The sequence below is a fragment of the Tachypleus tridentatus genome, chromosome 8, assembly GCF_004210375.1.
Source record: "Tachypleus tridentatus isolate NWPU-2018 chromosome 8, ASM421037v1, whole genome shotgun sequence".
Taxonomy (NCBI): domain Eukaryota; kingdom Metazoa; phylum Arthropoda; class Merostomata; order Xiphosura; family Limulidae; genus Tachypleus; species Tachypleus tridentatus.
In genome coordinates, this window is record NC_134832.1 from 77306892 (window position 1) to 77317028 (window position 10137).

Sequence of the window (10137 nt, forward strand, 5' to 3'; positions counted from 1 at the left end):
TATACGAAGAGGCGAGATACAAGTGGACAGAAAGTATAGCTTCAGTTGGTTCTTTCACGGTCACTACAATCAAAATTACTCCTTCACCTCCATGACCATGAAACAACTGGATACTTAGGACTGAAGCAAATACGGGAATACTCACACTGGGTTCGATGTTTGAAATTAAAAGACGATTTTTATAAATAATGTGAACTGTGCGATGAGAAAAAAAAAGTCCATGAAAGAAAGAGCATGGACAACTACAACAACAATGCATTTGACCATAACTTGAGAGAGTTGTTATTGATATTCTTGGTCCTTTACTACAGATAAACAGTAGAAATAAATAAATCAATGTGATGATGGGCTATTTTACTAATGACTAGAGGAAAGTCTAGCAAACAAGCTTCTCCAAAGATTTGTTTTAAGATTTGGGAAGCCTGTGAAACTTAATTTGAATTAAAAACTAAGCACTGAATTCGCCTTGTTCATGGATATATCTTAAATGTTTGGAAGCAAGAAAAAACAACTATTCGGAACCTCTTTTGACGCTTTACGCTTTTATATGAATCAGTGATTTATTTGGATGAACATTAGAGAATACGGGATTAATATTGTCCACCTCTACTTCATAAAGGGCAAGTTGTATATTTCAAAGGTCATCTACCGTGGTTGTCTTTGGAAACAAATTGGTTATATAACAGCCAACTAGTTAACTTGAAATAAATCTTTGCAAAAAATAAATCAATCTGAAGGAAAGCCCAGGAGTTTTGTCGAAATCACTTTCAATGAATGACCAAGAATGGAGCTATAAGTAAAGTCCCACGATTATTTACCTGTAAAGAACTCCCCCAATGACAAAATGGAAAGTAACGATTGGACAACATATATTCCCACTACAAACAAAAGAAAAGAGAAATTTCCCAATAGACTGGCTGATAGAGTAATCTAAGGTAACTAAATGAGTGAGGATAGACTGTTTTTGTCATTCAAAAATCTGAATGCACTTTACGTATTTCAGTAATGATTCTAAATATTGACGTCGTTCATTGTAAAAGAGTTAATTTATTGCAGCTTATAGAAACTCAGCTTAAATATACCTTATATGCCTTATTATCCTTGTGTAATAGGGCTGTTCTAGGTATTTCATAATCTCGGGAGGGAGCAGTGCTATAGTCTGTGTTTATAATCTAAACATTTCTAAAAATTTTTATTGTTGTTTAGCCTAAAGGAATTTTGACATAAGATGATGAACTTGATTTTAATATCTGTAATTTTTCCAAAGTTTAGGAAACAACTTCAGTCATATACGAAATTTAAGTCAGTGGTAGTGAAACTGTTAGTCAGTTAATTATATATTAGTTTGTCTGTTAATATCAAACAGTTTGTTTATACAGAAAAGATTGATTTTTTGTTTTGAGAAAGAAATTTATATGTGAAAGCATTATGTAAGTGGAATGTTTGTTAGACGTAGGCTATTTGTGATCATTTATTATAGTAAATGAGAAACTTTAAGGAACAGAGTTTTTAATATTATTCCTTTGTGGACTAGGTTGTCCATTATTCTTTAACCAATTAATAGAAAAGAACCCAGTAAAAACAGAAGCAATTACAATAAAATTAAATAGTGGCGCCTTTTATTATTAATATTTCATTGAAATAGATATATATATATATTACATTCACGTCAATGTGACATCCATTTTCAAGAGAACAAAAATTGGTTAACAAAATATATTAAGAAATATATCAATAATTCATTAGAAATTAACCCCGGGCACTAAGGAAACAGTCGGATGATAAAGAGCAAATAATAAACATAATTCTGCCTTTGGGCAGAATTTTCGCTTTTTTAACATCTCTTCAAAAACAACATTTTCAAAAAAGTCTGATTATAGTCGTTTTCCTTTAAATATGTGTGTAGCTCATTAAAATTTAGCTTTTTATTGTTTCCATAAACTGCAAGCTACTGGGTCGAAAAACTATCAGTGAACATCCCCACTCTTTCTTACATGGGAACAGAATAATGTGATGGTCAGTCTCACTAATTATTGGAGATATTAGAAAAATTAGTCAAGACAGCCATCAGGTAGCTTTGTGTGAATATTTAGCTACAAAGGAGCTGATAAGCCAGAGTAGGTAACTGGCGTGTGTGTGTTTCTTACAGCAAAGCCACATCAGGCTATCTGCTGTGACCACGGAGGGAAATTGAGTCGTTAATTTTAACGTTATAAATCCGAAGACTTACCGCTGTCTCAATGGAAGGCTAGATAATTGTAGTGCGTGTCTGATGATACATGTGAAATAATAGGTGGTGGAACAAATTTGCTTTGGGGTAAAGAGCACTTTACTTGATATGTTAACCACGACCATTTAATTTAAAACTAAAATAATGACTTTCTACGATGGTAATAAACAAGTCTCTATTCACCATTCAAAGGGACACTTTGCAACCAGGCCAAAATTGGAAGACACGTGCATCCAGTGCCCTCCAACGCCTATGTGTGAAATTAATTGTAACATAGAAAAAATAAAAATGAATTAACTTCAAATTCGCTAAGTAATATCTTAAACCAAACAAAACATTTAAAAGGTCAAACAGGGAAATATTACTATCCCTAGATGGGTGAAAACAGATAGCTCATCTCTGACTGTACTATGGAAAATCACTTGAACATGTGTTGTGGACAAATAGCCTCCAAAAGTCAGATGCTCCTTACTGAGTGTTATTGTCACCTACTCAAAAATATTATATATTATGTAACAGAATAGTTTATCCAAACAATAGACTCCCACGACCCCTATGAGACCAAAGCAAATATTAAATGATAATGCAAAATCATTAAAATAAGTTTTCACCATATTCAAACTTCTCCTCCTACCTAGAAAATGTACATATAAGTTGCATATCTTCATTATTAGTTTCCTTAAATGTATATGACCGTCTAACATTCCTAAATAAAACTCACACATTGTACTCATTAAATCTAAAAATTGTGAACACTTTACTCCTACACTGGTCTTAACCACTGCATTTATACTTGTGGCTTGAAAATAAGTAGTCAGTAAAAATTCCAGTAGCTTATTCTTAAGACTGTTTGTTACTGTTAAGACTAATGTTTAAGAATCAATTATTAAGGACGTATTTACATTAAAATGTTTCACAACAAAATCATGAACAAAATGTCATTATTATGTCTGTGGGATCTAAATCTAGATAGCGCTTTTATTTTGACATGTCGACCACGATAATAAGTATAATGCATACAATATTGTCCACATTACAGCCCTTGTGAGTCCACGTTAAACAGTTCTTCTTGACGAAGTTTCTTATTTTGAGATTATATAGTCTTATAGATCAAAATGCTCTTTTTTATTTCAACTAGAGTGAACGCAGGCCCCCCCCAGTGGCTCAGCGGTATGTTTGCAGACTTACAACGCTAAAAATCGGGTTTCGATATCCGTGGTGGGCAGAGCACAGATAACTCATTATGTAGTTTTGTGCTTAATTAAAAAAAACACAGGCCTAGTGACTACTGCATTTTTCACTCAGATCCAGATCGACAATATATAACTGTTATTCTGTATGGTCAGTAGTTGACCAGTGGTAAAGATGCCTCCAAATATTTTTCTTGCGTGTACATATTGTGAGACTATTATAAAATATCTCAATAACTTTAGAGATTTACAGATATCAGATAAAAAGTTTCTATACTAATCGATTTCTATATTATAGTATTGGGCAAGGCACTACCAAAACGTATTTCAATCCGTAAATTTCCATGTTTCACCAAGTTAAAGTGAGAATACCCAACAAGTAGATATGATGTAAAATCAAAGACAATAAGTGTATATCCTTTTAAGTATTAGTCATATCCTGTATCAATTCATTGATCTTAAATTGGTTTTCCTCTTCCACTATATAATTTATAAAATTCTTTTCTTGCTGACTCTCACTGAATTAAAGGCATCTTGTACATCAAGGCAAGAAACTACTGTTTGCTCCCTCATGAAATTAATTACATATGTATATAATTAAGCTTCATTTTCTTAAACACTTACTTCCATATTGTTATGAGCTTGTATCCTAGAGCTTCAAGTTGTTTCTGTTTCACAAATATGCGATTTATGATAAACTACAGTATCTATTTTGAACTACGTTCTTTGTGTAGTTGTCATAATATTTATTACAGCCATGGTAATATCACCCGTAAAACTGATACATCATGTTTTGTTCCATGCAGAAACCACCTACTCGATAATTTAGGATTTGCTTCTCACCACTATTAGGAGCATGTTGAATGGTTACTTCCTCGGATTTTTTTACATAATCTAATCATTGAATATTTACTTGGCTGTACTTGTTCGTGGTAAAGTAAGTATCCATTATTAGGCAGGAGAGCTCTCAATCTTAGTGATATAAACTTCCTTCGGTATACAGCCAGGCATAAAGAAACAATGGTTGAGTACAGAATGGACCTACGTTATAGATTGTGAGTAATCTTCCCTATATTGAAGGCAGCACCATCGATGTACATATACATTTAATCGACAGTATCTGAAGAATCACCACCGAGTGTTCTCTTTTGTTGTTAACAGTGCATCTCTTTTTGAAAGACGTATTCTTCCTCTAATTGCTGAAAATGACAATCCAGGAACTTTTTTCTTATGGATGTTAACAATGTGTCAGAAAAGTAAAAACCGGCATCCAGTGTAGGTTCTGAAAATTCCTGGTTTGATCCTGTATTGAAATGATGAGGAAAATATCCTCTTTCTACTTCTTCCAATCCAAATATTTTCGGCATAGGTATAAAATCGTAACTTTCAATAATTCTAATTCTAACATTTTTGACAAACATGAGCATGATTTTCCATTATTTATGATAATTTAGCGCTTTATTCCTTGACGAATAAGATAATTTGAGATAAAATGTCCGTCTTAATCTTTCATATTATGTATAATTCATGTTATTTCTAAAATAAGAATTAACAGAATTCATTAAATGAATTATAATAGCAGTTTGCCTCATGAAATTTAGTTTCCTGATCTCTCTCGATATAAAACTTTGAAAAAGTGAGGATTTGACGAATCTATGAAATGGTTATTTAAGATAAATGTTTAATAACCCACATAAGTGAATTTGCCGTATCGATGAAATTCATTGTTGTTGTTTTTCTGTCAGTAATGAAAAAAATATTGTTGTGCTGGTAAAATTATCACACAAAGATATCGTTTATTTACTATTTGTTCTAGAATTCATCTCTCTTAACATTTTGCAGACTTACAAACTCTATTACAATCACTATAAACTATAGGTTGAATTGGCGTGCCTTAATTAGTATTTCAAACATTAAAACATTCAGAAAAACTATACTCATTTAAATGTCCATATGCGTTGTCTTAATCTGAAGAACCTCTATATATTACATAGTTGAAATGTTCTGAAGATATTACATGTTTTTGAAAATTTAGCTGACTGTAGAAATGTCTTCAATACTGAACGGTCCTTTAGAACATTAGATGAAGTTTACAAGTCTTTAGCCATAAATGTCAATAACGGCCACTGCTGATTTCTAATTCTATTGTATTTTGGGTCATCTTTGAGCAATGCCGTCAAGACTGATACTGTAGGAAAGGTTATTGTTATTACTTATAGCAATCACTGGTTGTTTTTTTTTAAAGTTCATCAAAGTATTTCAACAAATTTAAGTGGAAGTGAATCGATCTTTCCATATGAAAATAATTCTAAGCTCACTGAAACGTATTCAACTGCTGACAGTATTTTCGACACTGTATATAATAACTAAATGCTGAATGACAAAATAAAAATTTACTGTTTATAACAGTATATAAAATATTATGTTTGCTTACTTTTAAGTTTCACAAACATAGGAAAACTAATTAACATAAACATAAGTGAACATAAACTGTACGTGGAGCTTAATTTTATTATACGTTGTCTTTAAATAGATATTGTATGATAATTTTTAATTATATATATATATATATATATATGTGTGTGATGATTATAGTAACTGATATTCTTAAGTATATATGACACTCACGTTATCAAAAAACTTTAAAATAATAACTTGATTTATAACAGTACTGTTTATAACAGTATATAAAATATTATGTTTGCTTACTTTTAAGTTTCACAAACATAGGAAAACTAATTAACATAAACATAAGTGAACATAAACTGTACGTGGAGCTTAATTTTATTATACGTTGTCTTTAAATAGATATTGTATGATAATTTTTAATTATATATATATATATATGTGTGTGATGATTATAGTAACTGATATTCTTAAGTATATATGACACTCACGTTATCAAAAAACTTTAAAATAATAACTTGATTTATAATTCGAGGTACTTGTCTGCATTTGGAAAACTGGATTTAAAATTAAAACAGTGAATTAAACATCAAGAAATGACAGTATAACTCAGATTATATGAACACAAAGTCAACTTTGCCTTCAAGTATTTTATATATATCAGTGACCATGTTCAAGATTTAGCTAGAACAAAAGCCAGAGCCGGATTAAGGGCAACTGATGCCCTAAACATAGCGAAACAATGGTGCCCCCCTCGGCCCCTCCACTGGTTAATTGACAATACATTAAGATTCAGTAAGTGCTGAAAGTGAAATAAAAGTTTGAAAATTTATAACCCTTCTTCAGTTTTCTTCCAGGTCAGATCCCACAACTATATTAAATAAAAACTTTCTTTATTTTATTTAATTAACAGATTGGGCATGAATCAAAATCAAGCAATGACTGAGGTCTTTTATTTAGAAATGATGAAAGAAATCAGTTCTTTGATTAATGATAATTTTAAAAAATATTTTACAGTATATTTGTTTTCATTCTGAGTTAATAAAACTTTTATATAATTGCGGACCAGTTTAAAAAAAAATGGATTTTTCTCTGGAACAACACAGACGTTTAAAAGTGATTTCATCCCATTTACTCTATAAAAAAAGCATTTCTTTGGCTCTGATTTCAGAATTTCTTTCCAGTCTTTTTTTTATAGCAGCCATTTTGTTTTATTTAAAACTCTTGACATAGTTATGTATTGATAACTTTAATGATACATTAAACTGCTCTTCAATATGTACGTTTATGGCCTTTGAATTAAATTAATTGTTTTGTTTGTTCTTTAGCGCAAAGTTTCACAATTGATTATACGTACTATTTCACCAAGAATATTAATATTCAACGTTTTTGCTACATGATTCTCTCACACTAACCAGTCAGCCACCTGTGTTATTGTGTAAACGCCTTTTGTCAAGATGGCAAATCATGGCATAATTAACTCACCTGTTATCATGTACTAGTATTAGGCAATTATATCTTTTAATGCACTTTATTGATGAGTGAAACGCGTCTATACAATAGATATGTCAAAATTAATGTGATTTGAATGCTGTTATTATAAATTGTTCTATTATAGATATATAATACACTATTACGAATGTAATAGGTTTAACATTTATATCTGATGGCAGGCAGCTAATTGCAATCACGTTTTGCAAGCTTGATCCATAAGTTAATTCTCTCGTCTTTTATGATTGACATTTATGATCAACAAGAAGTTGAGTAAACTGCCATCACGCGTAAAACCATCACTTACGTTGAAATTAATACAATTTTAATTTTAATGATATTTTTACTGTAAAGTTTCGCTGTGGATTTTTTATACCAAGTAATGCTTTCTGTTAAAATTTTACACAGATTGTTGTTGTTTTGAATTAACCACAAAGCTACACAATGGGTTATCTGTGCTCCACCACGAGTATCGAAATCCGGTTTTAACGCGTTGTAAGTCCGCATACACACCGCTAGGCCACTGGGGGGCTTTTTTACACAGAACAATTTAAAGTTATTCATTCGAACTTGTATGGTGGACTTAATATTTTGGAAACATTATAGGAATTCGTATACTATATAGTGATGGTAATTCCAGCATTGTGGCTGTTAGCAGGTTAAAAGACGTGTTGCAATTATATTGACTACATTAAAAACAGTATCTGAAAACAAAAATTCTGGTAATAACACCTTCCCACACTCATACACAAGCACACACAATACCTGAAGTCGTTATTCGTCCATGTTCTGTAACCTAATTACTTGAGTTTATGTACATTTATGTACCCATAAAACAAAGGAAGGATGAAAAAAAGAATTTAGTTTACCGAACTATTAATCAACCAGTACTTGCTGAACCTGTTATCATGTGTCTATCTTTCTCTTATTGGGAAGAACTGTGATATGCTTAAAATGTACAGTATTATTCTTACACGTTTAGAAGAAATTGTAATCAATTTCAAAAGGCTTAGGTATTTTGATTCTAGTGACCAGGGATACGTCAAAACACAGTGAAAGTTTGTGTTAGAAACAGAATTCAGGAAACTTAATGTTGTATCTTAATCGCCACATACAATAAAAACGTAGTACAGTATAACACTAATTAAATAACAACGAACACACGAATAATAAATTTTGAATTCGTAGATTGCTACGTATGCAACCTACACGAACTTTCCATATGCCATACCTATTGGACGGATATCTACTAACACGCCCATTGATACCAATTCCTCGGTAGGCGTTTAAGTTAAATTATTCTTTCGTTCCCCTAAAGGGGTACGAAAAATAACCTAAGCCGGTTAGAAACTTTTGTTTCCCTTCACCCCACTCGCGGCTTTAGTTAGTTAGGCACTTAATTTGAGATTATTAACTAGGCTGGTAAGTGGTAATAATGATTACCTCGGTTACTGTTTTATGATCTATATGGGGCAAGTTGATCAAAGCTGTGAAGACGTCTCAGCAAGGAGAAAAGAGTGGGGAAGTTGGAGTTATGCTAAGATCTTCACAAACACAAACACTTTATTCCTACCTACGCAAAACCGACTCACGCACACCACAAATATACGGCATCCCCAAACCTCATAAACCAGATTGTCCATACGACCAATAATGTCCACATATGAATCGTTTAATTACAATCTTGGTAAATACATAGCATAGGCGTTCTCCAAATATGTAACATCAGCCAGCTCATTTATCAAAGACTCTTTTAGTTTCAAGTTTAATCTTAATCAACTTAATCATAAAGCCTTAATGGCCAGTTACGATGTTATATCCCTCTTTACAGAAGTTCCAACCGCTGAAGCCTGCAAGATAGCCTCAGAACTCTATATCCGAGACCCTAACCCATCTATAGACATTCTCAGCAACCAATTAGCAACTCTCATAGAATTCACCACGATGAAGACAAACTTCATGTTCAACAACCACAACTATATACAAACAAATGGCTTAAGCATGGGCAACCCAGTATCACTAGTTCTAGCCAATATTTTTATGACACAAGTTGAAACACAGCATTACATCCACCACTATATTGGTACAGATATGTAGACGACACGATTGCGGGATTCACATCTACAGAACATACACTTAATTTTTTTCAGTCACATTAACGCTATACATCCCAACATCAACTTCACATGTGAACAAGAAGGAAGCAATCAAATATCATTTCTTAACCTCAAAATTACAAGAACCGATACACAATTTAAAACAGAAATCCACCGAAAAATCACCCATACTGGACTATACATTCTTGGGACTAAGCACATGAAACAAAACAAAAACTCAACATACTAAGAAACCAAATAAACACAGCCATAAAACTATGCTCACAAGATAAAATTAACGATGAATTAGACAAAATAAAACAATACTTCATCAACATCAATAAGTTTCCTCCACAAACCGTAGAAAACTTTATACGCACACACCTAGACAAAAGCAAAATCAACTAACAAAAGTAAATATATCTCACGAATCAAAAAATCACAAAACCATATACTGTTGCATACCATATATTCCCGACATCAGTTGAAAAATAACCAACATTTGGCAAAAACTAGTAACAACATATGACATTCCAGTTAATACCAAATTCATTCAAAAACCAGGCACAAAACTGAGGTCTATACTATGTAAAAACTACACTGACAAACACCACACCAACATTATTCATAAAATACAATGTGATAACTGCCACGACTTCTATATTGAAGAAACAAGTAGAAAAATGGAAACCAGATTTAAAGAGCATAAAAAGTCACCTTCACA